Source organism: Neodiprion fabricii, chromosome 2 (genome assembly GCF_021155785.1).
Source record: "Neodiprion fabricii isolate iyNeoFabr1 chromosome 2, iyNeoFabr1.1, whole genome shotgun sequence".
In the NCBI taxonomy this organism is placed as follows: Eukaryota; Metazoa; Arthropoda; class Insecta; order Hymenoptera; family Diprionidae; genus Neodiprion; species Neodiprion fabricii.
The window spans coordinates 36,021,658-36,041,900 of record NC_060240.1 but is presented as its reverse complement, the minus strand read 5'-3'; the positions used below and the strand labels follow the sequence as shown (position 1 = coordinate 36,041,900).

Below are 20,243 nucleotides of genomic sequence, written 5' to 3'. Positions count from 1 at the left end.
TGATGGTTGTAATTTTACGGATGAGTCTAGCCGGAAGAACGAAAGTAGCAAAAGTTGACCGGCGCCCGCGAGTCTCTACCGACTTCGCTCAGGAAAATTACGTACCCGCGCTGTAAACGCCGTAATAATACGATACGGCATCGATGATAACAATCGCAGGTATAATTATAATTTTTCTCCATTTGTATCGGATGTGTCGCGGTAAGAATTTATTAATCGGCTACGTCGCGCGCGCATTCTCCGGATAATATCTTGCGACTCGAGAAGCCTGCGTCAAGCCTCCGGGGATGGAAGGGTGTCGGATTGTTCGATACTGCAGCTACGGTTGCACGGACGGGTGAACGGTGCGGGATTTCAAGAAGCTTGATTAACTTTCGAAGAAAATTTCCACGGCGGAACGATCGGCTGGCGTCGGTGCCCGAGGGATGCAGCGAGGAGCAGGTTAATTAGATCGTGTTTGCGTGCACGCGTGTTGTTGGGTATCTACTGACACAGATGTAAGCGTCTGTGTCAAGATTTTGCCCTGTACGGACAATTATTGATTATAAGCGGAGTTCTCGGAGACTTCCGTTTACACATCCAAGGAGTCTACCTCGGCGAAAGCTGATCGCGAGTCTCGTATTATGTATTTTCTCCTAGAAACTGACAAGCCTAATGCTTTGGGGTAGTTTGAACTTTGCGTTATTATACGAGAAGGATACAAGAAGAAGTCTGGTCGAGGAAACCGGCGAGATGGGGATCGAGAATATCCCAGGAAATATTGAATTTAATATACTCTTAACGGGTGTTCCGACGATGCCTGAAGAACGTGGACGGGTGGCCGGATTGCGTGTCTGGAAAAACTTTTCGTACGGCAATGTTGTCGTACCTTCTATAATTAGTGAAAAGGTAACAAATCGACTTTCTCGGCGTTGGCAAAAAGAAGGAAACTTCGACTCCACGCCGTGTGGGGGTGAAGAGCTAATTTGAATTTGTCTCAGAAGTCGCAACAATAAAAATAAATCATTGTTATTACCGAACCGAGTCATTATAGGGGAAGATTTTAGCGTTACTTTATGCAAAGGGAGGCGGTAATATTTCAAGTTCGCAAGGGCGGCGGGGCGGGAGGAACTCGAGGGTGAAAAGAGAGAGCATGCATACGTCACGCGCTCTGTTCTCACCGTATGCGCTAATAAGAAAAGGGACTAGGAGAAGGAAGACTAATTTCGAATCCTGCCTGACGAAAAGTTCCGGGTCACCGGGGGAAAGTAATTCGAGGAAAATTATAATAGTAAATAAAGAAGGTCTTTCGTAATTAAATTACCTACTTTCGTGAACCCAGGTCTCGTGTATACGGTTCACTACATCAAAAAGCACAGCGCACGAACCGGTGAACTAACTTCTAGCAGTTCCTGCTAGCAATAAACTCTTGCACCCTGCAAGAAGAACCCGCGGGTCCCGTCGTAGAATTTCAGAGTTATTTACTACCGAGGTCAGAACTCCGGTACGTTGCGTTCAGCAAATGAAAAGTATCCGGAATGTATGTATGTACATTGTACACACGCACGTGAATGATGAAATTAATTGGTGTGGGGGGGGGATTAGAAAAACATTTCGAGAAAATCTAGCGGTGTAAATAATTTGCTGTACACAAAAATGCTGCAAAATCTCTCTGGTTCGATGTTTCGCATAACAAACTTGCATTATTCGAGTTTCTCTCGTTATTGAGGAATACCCGAATCGCTGTAAAATTTCAAACCCACCGACCAAAACACGAGCAAATTGTCCCCCGAACGTCCTTACGTGACTTGTCAGAGGCAGGAAACGCGGTTATTTGTTAATATTCTCTTCCGGCCAAGGGGCGGGGGAGGCGGGGAATCCCGATGTCCTTGAACAGGAGCGTCTCGTCTCGACCCTGCAGGGGGTTGAAACGTATGGTTAGTTCGCGTGCGTAAAAGCGGGAGGCAGGCGGGCAGGCAAAGAGAGGCGGGAGAGAATCCCTCGCCTGCAGGCCTCGCCGCTCATGGCGTCTTGGTATCTCCTCGGATCTACGCGGTGGTTGTCCCCCATGAATCACACCCCTATCTTCGGATAGAATATACGGTAAGCGTATTTACAACGGCACGCCACTACCAACCCTTGCTCAGGAGGGGTATAATACACCTGCAAAGTATAAGGTAATCTCTTCCGATCAACCTGTTTGTTTAATGCCTATGTAAATATGCCCTATTAATTAACTTGCTAGTAACGTGTATTTTGGCTATTAATTCACTGAATCGCCCCCGTGATCCAGACGTTGGATAATAAATTTTTCCCGATTTTCATTTTATTTTTCTCCACCCCTCCACCGCCGCCTTCTCTATTTTATTTCTCGCGCCGTTTTCATCCCCTACGTCACACTTCCTCTTTCTCCAACAGCATCCGGGCTGCTCGGTTCCTTCTGTCGTTTGATCGATGGTCTGTCACGTCTGCATGCTACGTGAAAATAGTAGTCGCGAATTAAAGAATCGACGTGTACTTAATTGTCTTTCGACTTCTCGCTTATTTTCACACCGTTGCGCGTTTCATCTTTGTCGCTTTTCACGAACATTATACGTACTCGTATTAGCTTTTCAACGTGTGCGTTTTTCCTTTCCGTCGAATTCGGGTTATTCAATTAGAAAAAAAATATCCTTTCAAGCAGATATAAAAGTTAGAGGGGGTGAAAATTTAACGAATCTGGAAAACTGGAAAACTTTTTTTCCCTTATAAAGTTTCTTCTATACAACTTGTTCTTTCAGCGTGCCGTGGAGAAATTTTCACAAAAAAATCCGAGTCCGGAATTCTTTCGTCATATCTTCGATACTTGGGCATGAATTGATACGGAATAGAATTTTTCTCGTCTGTCTACAAGACGACGCAGAGTACTCAATTATGTCGGTCAAATTCTTGTACGAATATTCGCAAAATACTCGCGTGCCATTGATAAAACGTATCGTTTATGCTGTTATTTCGACATGTTAAATTTCGAAAAGGTAAGGATAGGTTCAGAATATTGTTCCGGGTAGCGAGTAGACGTTCCAAACATAGTCAAAGCCGTTTTCTTTCATGTCAGAAACGAAGAAGCCGGTCGCGAGCCAACGATAGGAAAGTTCAAAGATTAAGATTAATAGTGCTTGGCAAATCCGAACGAATAAAACGTTCCGCTTTTTTGCTACAGAAATACCTGTCCGGTAAAGGTATAATAACACAAAGGTATATCTGCGATATGGTATACGAGTATACTTATACCTGCGTGTATAATATATAGATTGTGTCCCGGGTGAAAACCCCTAAAAATATATGTGTACAATGTATACGTATATGTGTATTATATATATATATATGTAAAGGAAGTAAAATTCCAGCCGAGCCGTAAATGAATACAAACTACCGGTAATACGAAAGTCGGTGCTGAATTTCCATGTAAATATGATGCATGGAGCTTTTAAGTCACGCCCTAAATAAAACGGAAAGGCCTGAATACAAACGGGGGTGCAGAGAAGGAGAAGGAAATAAAGGCTGGTACGGAACTCGCGTAAGCGTCTCCGGCTAGGCCGATCTTACGTGTGTTACGTAAGGCGAAATTATACCTACGCGGCGTTCGAAGCTTCTTGGAAGAATTTAAAAACGGAACGAGGAGCCGCGGAGTCGGGCTAACCGAGGTGATTATACGCTCTCGTGATTATGTACCAGAAGCCCTGAAAATAATATTATCTTAGCTTTTTGCAAGGCTCCAGGTCCGGTCCTCTCCTTCAATACCGTCTAAGAATATCACCGGCAAAATATACAACCTACCTACAACTTATCCCTAGGACATTAACGCCCATCGTGATTATGGAGTCTCAATTTTATCGGTAACACCCGTTTATTTTAGCAGCTCTTTTATTGCATTGTCTAAATTCATCCCGTGAACGTGCCGGAAGATATGGATGACGGAAAAATTGTTCGACCAACAATTGTTTCAACTCGCGGGATTTTCCACCTCTGGTAAAACTGAAACTGGAACTATCAATTTCTAACGGAAAACTCGTTTCGGTAGATTTAACAATTATTGACGCTCGGTATTGGCCACAAAACAAGCTCGATAATGCGCCCGCTAATGACTCTGCGCGAATCCGCTTTACAGGCGGATACACCGACCAATCGACCTATCCGATAGAGTAATGAGACGTTAATTGTTGATCGTTACAATTTCCCGGTAACGTATGAATTTTCTCTATTATAAATTCAACGCTGCCGGTTGGTCGGGCAGCCGCAGTTACGCGCAAGTTTGCTGTGAACGGTTTGAACGCGTTTGTTTACCGTTCAAATTCGATGTTACACCAGAGTCGACGAGCGATCCGATACGTATTCCTATAACTGCACAATTTCTGCAGTGTAAATAACGTTGATATTTTTTTTTTTTTTATTACCTCATATTCCGAACGTTTTTTTGTTCGCGTTCATTGTTGCAACGATATTCGACGCTTCGGAAAATGCCAGGGAAAAGTTAACAATTTTGCACATATGCTCATATTCACGGTGAAAACGGCATACCGATTCGGGATTCTAGAGCTTGATTTTCCGACTTTTGATCTTTGATCTGTTATGCATAATGTCGTTCAATTAAGAAACTTTGCCAAGTGTCTAACCAACGTCAAACATCCTCCGTTAGTCGGATACAGGCTTCTGCAATTCACGGCAATCGTACGTATATCTCGAGTTGTGCTTCGCGGTCCGCTAAATATTAAATCGTTGCCGTGAGGCGTCTATCGGTTACCGAGAACCTGAGCTTCCGCGGTTCTCAAGTATCCGGTCAAAATAACGACACTGTATTCAGCTACGGTCGAAAAAATAGTAAAAGTAATAATCTGAGGTGTGTATACATACATTCAATTTAGTCCAAACAGAAGAGCGATAAGTGTCTGAAATGATATAAATCGCCATACCTTATTTCATAATTTTATTGATCTTTGGTATAAACATTCGGTTATACCTACTGGCTCTCAAATACAGCGTAATTATCGTACGATATTATTAAAAATCTGAAATAGATCTGGGGAAATAGATGGTCCGAAGCGTCACGTGTTCCAATCCATCGATGACGAGATCCAATTTTCCCGAACTTCTTTGTCTTTCGTTTATTTTTGTCGTGCTTATTTTCCTCGGTTTTCCAACTCTAAATCAAACATCGCGACGTCTTTGTTGTACGTTCTTTTTTACCATGACCTCGTTAAAGAATCAGAACTGTTTGGAAAACTTCTTTTCTTCTTTGAATATCGACGAAGACAGACTCCAACTGTATCAGAAAATGTCGTTGCTAACAAATTCCAAATGTGACTTTATTTAACAATGATGAGAAAAGTACTTATTTCATGTACACACAAAGGACAGGTAACCTACAACTACCGTATCTCCATCGATATAAGAGCCTTTAAGTATCAAATGTTCACCTTTCGGTATTGTTCGATTTCATTAATCAAGGCTTATGAGTTTCCAAATTGAACGGGATTTCAAGCGGTAGGTTATTGCCTAAGGTTGTCCGAGCTGTTTGTTTTCCGAGAAAATTAGTTGTACATACGAAAATTGATAAAGTTCGTTCGTCCGGCGAGGAAAATTCTAGGAAAAGGCTCGATATTGGAGGAAGATCAAAGTCTGGCGAGCCCAAAGACGTCCTAAGATCGCTCGTCGACTCTCGAGAGTGCTTGAGACTAATCTTAGGCGAGGTGTGGCTTACATCTGATTCGGAGTATCGCATCCGCCTACCGCGTATTGAACAAACAATTCGGTTCAACAAACAAAATGGTATCCCGGATTTTTTTATCACAGTTATTACGGTACTCAAGACGAATTAGCCTAAGGCCTCGATTTGTTGCGCCGATACAAGTGGGTGCGTGTCGTGCGGAATCGTGGGAACAAAAAAATCCGTAAAGTTAAAAGTCCGATGAAATGTAATCGGTACGGAAAGCTGTTCGAAAGTGCACTTCGCAATCGTATAACGAAAGTGGGCGAATGGCAGCCTCTACACTGCGCTACGTTGGTGCAGGGAAAACTCTTTGCGTGAAATCTCGGTATTTGATACTGAAAATGAGAAGCTCAAGAGTCGAGTCGAGTCGAGTCGAGGTACATTATACGGTATGGAGGAAAGTTTTCAGGCTAACTTCGAAGTCGGATGTAGGCATTCAACGAACGCGAGTCCCGCTCGGATCGTGGACCGTTTCAGGAAATGTTACTACTTCGGTTTCAGTTTCTTGGGAATAATCGGGATGCATTCCCGAGAGGAACGATGCTGTATAACTGATAATTCTCGTGTGTTTTGAATTTGAACCACGATTAACGAACTGGTTCGTTTTACACGCTCCTTCGTCCTCCGGGGACCCCTGAATCCGCACCTCAGGACGATTCGGAGTATCGAATGTTCCAGACATAAGTCCTGCTCGTCTCTGATGCGAATCGAACGACCGAGTCCCCGGAGGCATCCTCGATTTCTGATGCTCCTCGGCCACGCGGTGGAGTCTCAATTACCCGAACGCCTCGTTAGAACAGCTGGAAAGTCTCGTATTCTGCGGGGGGTGGGGGTGAAAAAAGGCGTCAGATTTCTCCGAGCGTAACGACGGACGGAATACGACGTTTACTCGAAAATAATCTACAAGAAGTTGATATTTTTCACAGTGGCCTCAAGTTTGGAATCAAGGAAGCAAAAGGTCTGGGGTAATTATCTTCATTTCGGCTTACCGTTTGATAAAAGTTACAATCGAATTCGCGATGGCCGGCTATCGGAACAGGGAAAATTAGCAACTATCGTTTGCACGGGTAATAAATTTGCTCGCTAGTCCGAGAATAATTTTGGTTGGTGGTTACCGTATCGGTAGAGAAATATTTAACAGAATTAGAACATCCCACGCTGACGTTGCACGGGGTTAATACATGTCTACCCGATTGTTGATTTGAATTGTTGTTACTATGAAAACCATTTCCCCCGGATTCGCATTGCGGACCGTTTGCACCGGCTGCAGCAAGGCCTGCATTGTAATGCAGATTATTGGCTTATAAATTATACAGAGAAAATAATTCCCGGTGCATCGTGCGCAATCATCGCTGATACTCGCCACTGCAATTCGTATCAGGTGAACGGGAAGAATTTACAAATTTGTTTCGCATGTGACCGTGGTTGTAATTAATTTCCCCATTTTCTCGTTTCTCATTTTCAGATGAAGAAAAGGAAAACTGCTGGGAATCGAAAGTCTCACCCACGATAATTGGACTACCATGACGGAATTCCCTCTTTGTCGCCTCGTCCTGCACTCGACCTGCGAATTTTCACCGGATGACAGATCGACGTCGTTGAATCCTCGTCAACTCAATAATGGTGAGACTGGCAGCATGTATTATACATTATACGCGAATCGTCATGAGTGCACGGTGCCGGGAATATCGCAACAATACCTGCGACAGAGGCGTGTAAAATCGTGCATACACGTCGCAGGCGAGGTGCACGCGTTACTCGCCATAATTTTCCACCGCCCCAGTCTATCGACAATGACAGCGGTGATTAGGGTTGCACGATGCAGAACCTACCTTTCCTATACGTCGTAAATTAAAGTTAACCCTGTATTAACGGAGAATTTCGCCGATTCATCCAACCGCGGGATTTCGGCAATCCGAACAAGCGATCTACGCAACACGTTAAACGCGTCTATAATAAACGAGAGTGACAATTCTCTCTGCGTTTTTTTATACCGTCGAAATTACATCGACTTGATCAATTATTCTACATGTAGGTAGGTAATGGCTCGTCACCGAAAAATTAAATCGCGTATAAGGCGCCTACGTTGTGCAGGGCGTGTTAAATTGCCGTCGCGGATCACGTTTCCATGGGGGATTTGCTTCGATCATGCATACGCGTATACGTATATATATATATATATATATATATATATGTATGTATATATATTTTCACGATGGAATTTTTAATCCCGACGAATGGGGGAGGGAATATTGAACCGTACGCCTCGCTGCAGCGGGCTTCTACGGCTGCCTCCGAGAAGTGCATCATGCACAAGGGATACGTTACTCGAGTATGACGTAGAGCGGATTAAACGACACGCGAGCTTGCAGCGCTGCGCTTTGCCTCGTTCTTTCGGTTAATCCAAGCTTACATGATATGCAGGGTATAACGTCGATTTCGGTTCATCGCGAAATATTCCCCGTCTCAATTCGGTGGGGCGCACCTTTTGCGCTGCACTAGGAATTCTGGGCTTTTTTCACCGGACCCGATCGCCTCCCGTGCCTGCGGAAACGCTTTCCAATACCGCGCGCGCAAAATGGTCTTCCAGATTTCGAATCTTCTTTGATTTCTCTCTTTTTTCTTTCGTCGTTTTTTTCGTACTCAGTTTTTATATTTATTTTTTTCCACACTGAAGGCGGGAGGGTGGCTCTGCGGGATCGTGATAGGGGATGATTTGACGGTATGTGGAAAGAAACGGGAGAACTAAAAGGGAGGGTGACACTCGCCTGAAATCCATTTGTACGCATCAAACGTCCCGCATCCGACGTTACGCGTGCCTATACTACTCGTCGCGATTTCCTCTCGGTATTGTTTTCATTCTTACAATAACTGCACGCGATTCGAATCGTCGATATTCCAGTTCCGTTATAACTGTGCGTAAAATTTTGTGTATACAATGACGAAGCTAACTGCACGGCAGAATCTTCGCGTAAAGATAACCTCGGTGCTTGAAATTGCAGGCGAAATCGTTACCTGTGTCCAACGATAAGAACCCTGTTTCAACGCTAAAGGGAAAAATAACTCACCTACCTAATCGTCGATCGTCAAGGAAACTATCGCAATCGTATTCCCTTCGGTCCATTTGTTGCTGGTATATAACGAACGTGGTTCCACTTTGCGCGAACCTCGAGTGCCCGTTACTTGTCCATAATACTTTGTTAGAGAGCCATGGAATTACTTTTATTCCGAAAAATCAAGTCCCGTAAATATCATCAGTCGTCTTCACCTACTTGCCATTCCGTCGCTCGCGTTAGCGGAAAATTTAAGGGCCCTAGTTTCGTCGTCGTTTTTTCTTCCCATCAGCTGATTTATTTTTGCATTATTCCTCTCTCTCTCTCTCTCTTTTTATCACTCTCTTCTTTGTCCAAGCATTTGTCCCGTTTCCAAAATTATACGAGGTAAGAAGTTACGAAATGTACCTTGTTATGCATATCGAATCACTATGTAGGAAAACGGGAAGAGAAACTGTCTCCGAGGGTTGCGTAGCTTGCGAATGTTGCAGGGTCTGCAACCATCCCGTAGAACCAAGTCAAATAATTGCACCTAAATAAGGCATTAGCAAATTAGCCGGACTCGCTTCGCCTCGCCTCGCCCCGCCTCGTGGCTCCGAAACACTGACATAGAATGAGAATGGTTTCCTCTCCTAGCCAACCGACCACGGTCCTCCGGACTCGCATCTCTAGCCCGGAGGACCCGGCCATATCCCCGGGGAAGAAACGGTCCGAATTGCCTCTCCGGCAGTCAATTTACGAACAATCCCGCCTTTCTCTCCGACGTGCATCATGTCTCCGACGTCCTTCTTCATTCCGCCGTCCGTTCACTCGGTACCCGGAGGATTTCACCCTCTGCACTATACATGCGGACGATTCGTTGACGTATAAACGCGCAGAACCGTTTCGCCGCGGAATGCCGCCGAAGATTCGGTCTGCGCGACGAGTGTCTTTTGCTTATTTCTTCGATAATTCGAACGTGGATCGTGCGATGGGAATGAATTGTTCCCGTCTGGCTGCGCGCTGATTAGCAAGTCGCATGTACGACTCGAGCTTGCGGACATGCGAGTCAGGCTTCGGTTCGCCTATCGCAACACGACGAGGACCCGGTCGACGAGGTTCTCGGGTGTCGTGTGTTACCACCAGATACCGCAACTCCGGGGCATAACTCATACTCAGCCAGGACAGCGTTGCCACTCGCCTGCTTCAGCGCCACGGAGCCAATCCGGTGGGATTTCAGCTGCGTTTCGCCCGCACGCGTCGTGCGATAGCGAATATTCTCGACTGATTGGTCTCGGTCCTTTGGCGAACCGTTCCGAAAGCTCGTGATCGGCTCTCGATACGACCGCCTGCACCCAGACGGAAGGGATGCGTTCTTTGTTACACCACTCGAGACACTCTGATCGTTATCGAGTGAAACAACAGACTTCTGGCTATTATTTTCATACTAAATAGCAATATCTATCCACTCGTAGGATACATCGGAAATATTCTCTCCGATATTACGACGGCGGATTCTCGATATCTCGAGAACGCTTAACCAAACAGTCTGTCTTCCACCCTCGCCCTCCGCCCTGACATTCCTACCCCTGGTCGCTCGTCGCTGCTCGACGTTGTCTCACCCTACTTCGCGATAATTCTTGTGTCTACAACACCGGAACGAGAGGGAATACGTGTATCGGTGTTCCCGTTAGTCAGCCGGAAAGTCGAATGCTTACTCTTGTCTTATTCCGTGTTGGTGGTGGGAGAGCGACTCGTGCCTCGCTTTGGTCCGGGGATAGGATTTTGGAAATTTAAATCATCCCCCCTATAAATTCCGGAGTGCAGTGCACAGACCCGAAGAACTACCGGGAATAAAACCAATCCCACTTGGAACTTGCATCGAAGGTTTTACCAGCCGTGCCCTGCAGCCGAAGGTATAAGAGGAGAACTTTTTCACTCACTCGTTTCGCGAAGTGGCAAACTATCGGAAAAGGTCGCTCTCAGATTAGACTAAATTTTATGTCCCGTACCCTTTCCGCGAATTTATTCACGACCCCGAGGATGCCGCGTCAGCTTACTCAGGGTAAATTCAACCGCCCCCAATTATCGAAGATTGTTAATTTTCCATTTCGCGATACGGTCAATACACTTTTCCCTGTCATTCGTTCGAGCAGGAGCGATCGTCCCGAAGGTAAAATCACAATGCCAATACTCCCAAACGAATTAGTATTCTTCGTTTATTACATCCAGGAATTCACCCGCGATCCTCGCCCACGCGATATATCCACCCTGAACGGTTACTTAAATTCAGCATTCCGCTACGTATCTGTCGCTCTGGGCGCTCGATTATGTCGAATGTACGTGAGGCGAGAACCTGCGTCGGACTTTCCTCTTCCCTCCAGGCACGATCAAATACTCCGTTGAATAACGCGCGGCTTCGATGCCTCGGTTGAATATCATAGCGATAATCAAATTGCGAATGAGAATTAGCCGGTGGAGTTATTGTACGATTCGCCAGTCGCGTTACTCGACTTTTATTACAATTCATTGCCGGTTAAACGATTTAGCCCGATCAACGTCGGCGAAACCCCTACAACGCGTCTCATTTACCCAGGAATATATATATATATTTTTTTTTTTTCATCCCTTAATCACCTCGGATTTTACACCACCTTAACCTGATATCGAGAGGGAGGGTGACTAAAATTGGAATGGCTGTAATAACAATTACGAAGTGGCCGCGGGGTGATCTTTTTAATGAGAACAGCTTCGTCAAGACGTAAGGAGAACACCTGGCGTGCCTTAATTTTTACCCTAATTGGCTCGATGCTTTCGACAGGAATACGACAAGCCCAACTAACCTCCTGTAGGATATTATTCTTCTCTACCTCTTCGCCAAAGATCATTATCATAAATAATTTAAAGACAAGGAGTAAAACTCGTTGTACCAAATGCACGAGCGATGTTGTACTATAATTTTGTAATCTATAAACTCGGAGCTGAAATTAACATATTCATTTTTCTCTTTCACCAACGATTAATGGATTCACTCGGTTCGCGTTAAACCGACACTCATAGATGCGATACAAAATCTGGTATATTCGTACGATTCATCGTCAATGAATAATTCGATACATCGTTCGAAGAGGATGTTCCTTCCCAGTTTTAACGAACGTTTCAAAAAGCTTGTGTATCACGTCCAAGCTACTCGCAAGCTTAAACTTGTAGCGCTAACGATCGTCGCATCCCCTTCATAATTCAAAAGTGACTTGAGATAGGCGTGACGTCGCGTAGTTGGCTGATTGACTTGAGGCCACGAGCTACTTTCCGGTAAGTTATTTAAATATAACCCCTCGTTATAGACTGAAAAGAGAATAAATATTAATCCGAGACGGCGAGAAGCTACGATTCCGCTTCCGTGCTCCGTGGCGTGGCTTTCGTCGAGAAGACGGGCTGCCTGCAGTGGCCGCACAGCCACATTCCACAAGGCTCTTAAGGCGAGAGCTCTAGACACCCTCGATCCTCCCTTGGTTTCCACATACCGCAATTGGGGTGGTCATTTCACGCGGGCGATGCTGCCGCCCCGGAATTTTGATAGAAAATATTCCCATGTTGCGAGGAGTTTAATTATCAGAGAAAATGCCACATGCGTTCGAAATTTGGTCTCGAGGGAGAAGCCCCAACGAAAAAAGTAAAAAATCAGCCAGGTCAGCTGATCGTTCCTCGTAATTACAGAACGCATATTTCCAAGCCACTCGAGATGCTTCAACGCTCGGTTCCATTGACATCTGATCGATGGGCGGGAGTCGTTTGACTGCAGGTTCGTCAAAAGCGCGACCGATGGTCAAAGCTCTTGGTGTAATTACGCGACGCCGTTGATCGGCTGCACTTTGCCAACTTTCCACAGCCTCGCTAACTTAATTAACGCTATTTGGGGAAGTGTTGTCGGTGGAATAACTCCGCTGATGGGCACGGATTTTACACGTCGCTCCTGCGGTGATCGCCCGATGTATTCTTCGTCCGACCCAACCGTTGAGCCCTACTACTGCAGCCGTCGCGAGTCGGTGATTATTTGGTTTTTCTCTCTTTCTTCTCGTTTCATCGACGATCGATTCGGCGAAGGGGAATCCTCGAGGTGCTTGCGCGAGCTGGTTTGTCACCGCCACGGTGATCGAGGGCGATAAAATCGGCTCGTTTACCGTCACGTGCGTGCGTTGTGTACCCGCAAGGCCGAAGTCCGTCTGTCAGCCCGGCTACGTGCGTGATGAATACAAAAATATAAATAATTAATCCACGGCACTCCTGCACGTTTACGTAAGCAGCGTGACCGATCGATTTTTCAAAAACATTTCTCGTCGCTAACGGAATCACGCGTGTTATCAATCTATGATACCTTCAATTTCGCTCGGATATCGAACGTATCTACCGCGCTGCGATCTGAATCGGTGATTTAGGATCTTCGGTAACTCTGTCGAAACGGAGTGCGATATAAATTTTTAATCCAGCATATTTCCATCAGCGATTGCTAATTGAATCAAGCGACGCGTAATTCGCCTCCGTGATCGATGACGGAACCCACATTATGATAATTAACGCAGGCTACTTCATACACGTACCGTGGTAAATGGTCGTGCATTTTCGTAATTAGCAGCACGCACTGCTCGTCGCGGGTGCCCGCCTATAATATGTTATATGTATGTATAGGTACACATGTTTGTCAGGGAAATTTTCATTAGGGGGTAATGTAATCGGCTGTAATATATTGTTTACTTTGTCAACGAGTTCCGAGCTATGGCGTGACCCAGCGAGCGGTTGTAAACAAGCTCAAAATTCACCACGGTTGATGGATAATTAACGTTAAAAGGCAGGATTTTTGCCTGTGTGTTATTTTTTAAACACGATTACGACGAGGACCTTTCCCCGTAATTATTATATCTTACTCACCGATTAAATTCCTCGGTAGATCTTTCCCCGGCTTGTATATTCTCCCGTGTTCAAATAGCAATTTATACGTATACGTATGTATGTAGAACTCTTGACAAGCAACAATTTCGTTTATTTTATTTTTTTTTTTCTTTTATTTTTCTTTCTTTTCTTTTTTTCACAGACCCTGTACGGATAAAATAACAACAATCAGGCAAATCCTGTTCTCTATACTTTGCAAATCTTCAAACTTTACTTTATTTTTGTGTTTCATTTACCGCACGGTTACGAAAAATTAACTCAAGAGAAGGAAAAAATCATTCGGCGGGGTGAATTCGCCCCAATCGGCACGTGCGGTTCGAACGGACCGTTAACCTGACCGATACCTCGACGGGGCGCGTAATTCGGAAACTCGCGTGCGACGGTCGGAGGCGCGTCGTTGCGACGGAGTTCGACGATCAGTGGCGTCGCGACGGCTAACGGGCGCAGACTGACTCGACGCCGGACGTCCCGACGCACCGTTGAGGGCGCTCGCCTTTTCCTCGCAGTTCTCCGGCTTTCGCGGCGGCCGGCAGCTCGCGCATCATCCCCTAATATCCACGCGACGCAACGACGCCGACGCCGCCGGTTCTTTCGCGCACCCTTCGCTTACACATGGAAGACGGCAGTGGGGGTGGTGAACGAGAGCGAGAGAGAAATCGGCTCCAGCGCCAAGGGATGCAACAGTTGTTCATCTGACGCCTCGCGGCCTCGCCGTTGGCCTCGGGCACGGATGAAATTTCACTTTCTCCATATTTGTTTCTTTTTTTTTTGAATCCTCTCTCTCTCTCTCTCTCTGTCTCTCTCTCGCACTTTTTGTTTCAGCCGGAGAGCGGGGCAGTTCACCGCCGACTGGATCCAACCCCTTTTCTATCCATCAACTTTTACGCCGCAGCGAAAACGCGACAATTTGTCCGCAGGATTAGAGGTGCAGTAATTTTGTACTTGCAGGTAAATCGAATTGATTTACGCTTGAGAATCTGCAAACACGTTACGAATTAGGGGTGAGTTTCGTAATTACTTTACACCACCTAACGCCGCCAACTCTCCTCGCTACGCATCTGATACCGTACAATTTCTGCTCCACAGCTATACAGATTTATGTATATAGTACAACTGATTCACGGTGGTGCATGTGAACTTCCAAACACAATTAGCTAACCCTCCGCAACCTGCAGCATATCGTGATAAATTACGGTTTGCGGTAAATCCGTGTACGGGTATTAATCATTTTCACTCTTAGTCCGTTATACGCTCTCAGTATTTTATCCGTATACACAGTTCGGTTCGCGATCGGCAATATTCGGATTAATTGTTCTCAGCTTAATTGAAACATGACGGTGTTCAATCGACGCTGAACAATCGTTACCTTGTCACGATTGTCCTTCCAAATCCCAGCGACGACTGCTCCGTACATCCGTTTAACTCTATGATCGAGTGACCTAACGAAATTCTTCCTGCAGCGGATCAGGAGGTAGACGGAGGATCGGGGAGGGTCTGCATCCAGTGATATATACGTACATACGTATATACGTCGGGGAATACGTGACCGGTGCAAACGTTGGCTCTACCTATTTCCGGGCCGTGGTATCAGCGATCAGTATGCCAGAGTGGTGCGGCCGGTTAGCTAACGCGATTACTCCAAGGCAACCCTGATTACCGGACTCGTCTTCGTCTCCGTCTTCGCTTCGACGTTCGGTTTTCCCTCGGCCAGCGCGGAGAGACCGGGACCGAAGTCGCGGCTATTTGCGGCCAGCGTATAAAAGCGGAAAAATCCCAACGGTGAAAGGTGTTTGAAGCGTGAAAATCGAGGCGTTCGGGGATGACTCGGCGGTTTAACGAGGCCGCGCTGCAGCCAAGATTGTATTACCGTGTGAGTGAGCGAGTGAGTGAGAGATCTCGGATAGATAAATCCTCGAGCTTGCGGGGCGGGATCCGGCGATCAAAGTCTTCCGTTCAACAATTTCCACTCAATTTTCACGGGGCAACTGCCGAGCCACCGCGTGTATACCAATTCGCAATTGTGAAAAGTATGAGTAATGGCCAACCTCCAGGTTCGCTCCTAGCACATCGTATAATTACGCGACTTTGGCTTGGACCGTGTTCAACTATTTGCCTAACAATGCCTCTACATTAGTTTCCACCGTTTCCACGCCAACTCTATCTCGAATTCCCTCACAGTCGCGGGCAGCCAGCTGCAGTCGTCGCGTCTCCCTTGCAGCGGAGAAATTTGAACGTCTCTTCACACCGAGCTAACGCCTTCCCTCAACCTACAATCAAATTTCATTCTCGGATTACCCAAGTTTTCAACTCTCTCGCGCCGTTCCAATTTTCGTTCCACCAGTCGTTTCGTTACGCCTTCGATACCGCCGGTGGGTCGGTTTTTTCGTATCGCCACGGCAGAGAGACCGAGGGCGAAAAATATTTATATTTAAATAACTCGGTTAATGAGCAATATCCGTTTTACTCGAGAGTGAAAATAACCCGGAATAGCCACGTCGAATATAAGTATTCGGATATCCTGAAGCGTTGTATACGTTACAACATCTGTACTACACTCTGCAGGCGTACGTGGCAGCGAAATAAGATGTTTGCCTCGGAAGAACGCGGTTGTAAATTAAACACCGTCGTCAAGACGCGCACTACGCTTTGCCTCGGCGAGTAGAAATCGCGCGGTATTTGACAACGACGAAGATACAAGTCATATTTCGTGGAACACTCCGAGCTAAGAAAGAAGGCCCGCGATTGTATTTTTTTTCAAATTTTGACGGAAACGAAGACGGATGAACGCCTTCCGGGAGACGTTGCAGCCACCCTCGGAAAGCTCCACTCCCAATGATACCTATAACACTTGTGTATAGGTATCTTTCTTTTTCCTCCTTTTTTCTCTTCTTCTTTACGCACCTATTTTTCACTGGAAATACCGGACGGATTATCCTCAAGTCCTAACCGCGGCTTGACTGTTTTTCGCGCGAACGCGGCCGACTGCCTGCAACGTACATTCTGTACTGGCGGCGATCAAGAGTCCGTTAGCATTTTTTCGCCGGTTAGTATACATAATGTTGTAGTGCTCGAGAACGCTGTCGGGTTAGACCTGCACCCTGCAACATCCATCTCTGCCGTCACGCACAGGCCACCCCGCCACCCCCGCCCCTTGCCGCCTTCCCATTTCCCGTTTCCCGTTTCCCGTTTCCTCCCCGTTCGCCCCCTCTCGTCGGCTAGAACATTGTCGATTTTTCTCGCACGTAGGTGTTTGCGCACAAGTTTAGCGAATCACGTCCATAAGCAGCAGAGGCCGTTTTGATAAACGATCGGTTGTTTATCGAGATGAAATCGCGATATCTCCTAATGCCCATGGGCGCACGCACGGTTCATCCACGGGTTCGAGACTCTTATATAAATGAAGCCGGAAGTCCGAAACCCGGATACGGGGAACCGCGTGCCGCCACCCCGAGATGAGGGTAGAAATTCCCGGAGGATGAAGAGGGGATGCCCAGGTATTTACGGTCGGGTCTCAGTTCTCTCTCTTTCTCCGCAGGGCGCACATTTCGCTTTGGCTTTACGTCAACCTGCAGTACAAACTGAATACCGCGCCGCGGCTTGCGTGCCTCAACGAACAATAGCCCGACCATGGATTTCTCTGGCGCTAATTTAGATGCGCTGGTTGAAGCTGATCAAAATTTCTTCCGCACGACGTTCAAGATTATTATGCCATCACACTACTTCTCGAAAACCGTTATTACGGGTTTAACCGTCACGGTTACGCGTAAGGAATCGATTTTTTTCCTTCGAGTTTCCGCCCTCTGGCCATTCTTCTCATTGAGATTAATAGCGGTCTTCCATTCCGAGAATTTAAGAGGGTATATACATATATGTAGACGATGTCGAATCATTCGCCTAGAATTCTCTACTTCGCACGCTATATTACACGTAGGTGTGAGATAAAGTGCCATTTGTTATTATTACACAGTTTTTAATGGCGATGGATAACGTTTTCCATTAAGCTTTTCATCATTTATCCTTAATGCCCGAAAGTACACCTCGTCGCTTTTTTTTTTCTTTTTCTTCGAAATTCAGAGGACCACTCACGACGAGTCATAAACGTCAAGGTCTCGGTTAGAACCTTGATCACCTTCTTTTCCAATTCGGCACTTTGTACCTTCTACATATCACTGCCACCGTTCCAAAGGTTGCGAACCGTTATGACAACGAAAAACCAACGATTTTAATCCAAATTATTGGTGAGTTGTTTCGGATACCCGAGTGGGACAACTACATATATGTATACATACATATATATATATATATGTATGTATCTATGTATAGGTAATATTCATTCGGTGACACACCCGGTCATACGTCACGGTAAGGCAGTGCACGCCGGGCAGACACGACGGTCGTTAAATCCAACGCGTGTAAAGGATAAATGAATATTAATCACGCCGACTATACGCGACAGAGTATAAATCCCAGCGTATAGATATACATATATATACCTGGCACACACGCACTCTTGGATCACTCGGAAAGCTTGTATTACAGTGGCGAATGGGACTTTTGAAATTCGATTCGAGACTTCCGCCGGTTAATTCTTCACCTCGCGCGCCCAGGTATAGGTACCGCGGTAAGTTCCATCAGTTAGGTATATAACGAGCTATGAAAAGAAAAATTTAGTGTAAAACGGATGATTTGAACGGCAAGTTTATTATACCAGTTGAGAGCACGTTAACCAAAATCGGCAACGCGGTACTCGAAGTTGTCTATGCGAGCTGAAAGCACGCGTCCCATCTTCCTCGGCACAATTGAACATGGGACAAGTTATGCTTAATGCCGTGGTATACGGTGCACATGACTCGAAGTGTTATAGTTCGCTCGGTTCGTCGACCTCCAACCACCCTGAGATTCGACTCGTATGCAGCCGGTTAAACTCGACCGCGAAGAAGCTTGAGCGGCGGACAAGTATACTTATAATGTAGGGGTGGTTTCGAGGCGACGGCATGCAGCCTCATAGACGCGTAACACGAACCGAAACCCCGGCAGGTTAATCGGCGTCCACGGTATGGCACGAAAATTGTCTATACTTACCTCCCGAGTTTATGACTCATTTTTCGTATTGACCCATCAACGTTTACAATGCAATGCGAGGCGACGTCGACGGTCGGCCGTAACGTCGAACGGCGTAGCCGAGACAAGCTGCGGGGTTGTACAGCCACCCTAATGTTATTATGTTCCCTCTTTCCGTCTTTCGGTCGGCTGTATTTTTTTTTTTTTATTTATTTGTTTTTTTTTTTACTCTGTTTTCCTCGTTTTTCCTTTTACCCTCTTCTTCTCATACCGGGTATAAGCGGGTGAATAAAAGATGAAGCGACTCTGATACGAGAGAAACGTATTGTTTCTCGACGATAAGTATCGGCCGTAATAAAACGCTGATTACCTTCACGTCCGGAAGTGTAATCGAGGATAGATAAGACTCTGCGCCTTCGGCCGAACGAGAAATAGAGATAAAGAGATGGACGCGTAAAGACGGGGGTTGGAGGATCGAGAAAACAAATACATTCGTCACACAGCGGGGCGCAACGCGTGCACGGGTAAAAGTTGATGGGAAAGAAGGGCGTCCGGTGAACCTTGTCGGAGCCGAGAGACACCCTTGACGTACAAAGACGTTGATTAAGTCGATTAAACCTGGTTGGCTTCAGCATTTCCAGACAATTTTCTCGATTGCCTATCGGATGTCTGAGGGGGTTAAGCTGGATACCGTTTTTACCCCTTGTCAGCTGTCGTTCGAGGCAAGATCCTCTCAAAATCACTTCTCTTCGAAAGAAAATCAACCCAATTTTTTTACACCCTACCCACCGCATCCCCCTCCTTGATCTAGTGTAGTACCAGTTTACCGAGTGGCGCAGAATTTTCTGTAATTGCATCGTGCAACGGCGGTTCTACGAAAGCAAAGTCAATTCAAAATGACAATACAACGTCTTTCAAATTGGGTCTCTGTTGCCGCGTGGCAACGAGTGTAGTACCTACGGGACGTTCGCATGATCTCGGCGAAATTTGTACCACCGTCAAAGTTCACTCCCTGCAAATTTCTCCCGTCGAGCTTTAGCCGCGAGATAGTTGGGTTGAGAAGAAAGACGAGCCACCCCACGGTTATCAATTAGCAGATTGAATTAAAACCAATTGAATGCGATTCGACCCCAGCAGCTCTGTCGAACGTCACTCGTTTTACCCTCGCTTCGACCGTTTTCTACGTACAAGCACGCGCAAGCACACACATCCGTGCGTACGCGTAGAGGCACGGGCGACAATCACCATCAACATCCCCCGCAAACAACCCCCCATCCCCTTATCGAGTTAATCATTCCAGTTGTTATTGGCTTCGTCATAAAGCCAATCAGCTGGCAAATGGGGTTGATCAATGACCCGCGGATCGCGTTCGAATGGAGACCGACGCGAGCAGTCAATTTGTGGTTAAGCACGATGACCGACTCGACTCGGAGCATATGCACTGACGAATGGAGTCCAGCCTTCCTGGTGCGTGCATG

General features: G+C 46.2%; 1 protein-coding gene across 3 annotated transcripts in view; it reads right to left on the bottom strand.

The window, feature by feature from the left end:
- LOC124176413 overlaps window positions 1–14,185 on the bottom strand; it is a 163,109-nt gene extending 148,924 nt beyond the window's left edge. For 2 of the 3 annotated variants that reach the window (XM_046557681.1, XM_046557680.1), the window contains exon 1: window positions 13,684–14,185. The gene's annotated coding sequence lies outside the window, so the exon portion shown is untranslated. The remainder of the gene's footprint in view (window positions 1–13,683) is intronic. The other variant, XM_046557679.1, reaches the window with a different exon arrangement.
- Window positions 14,186–20,243: the final 6,058 nt, after the last annotated feature.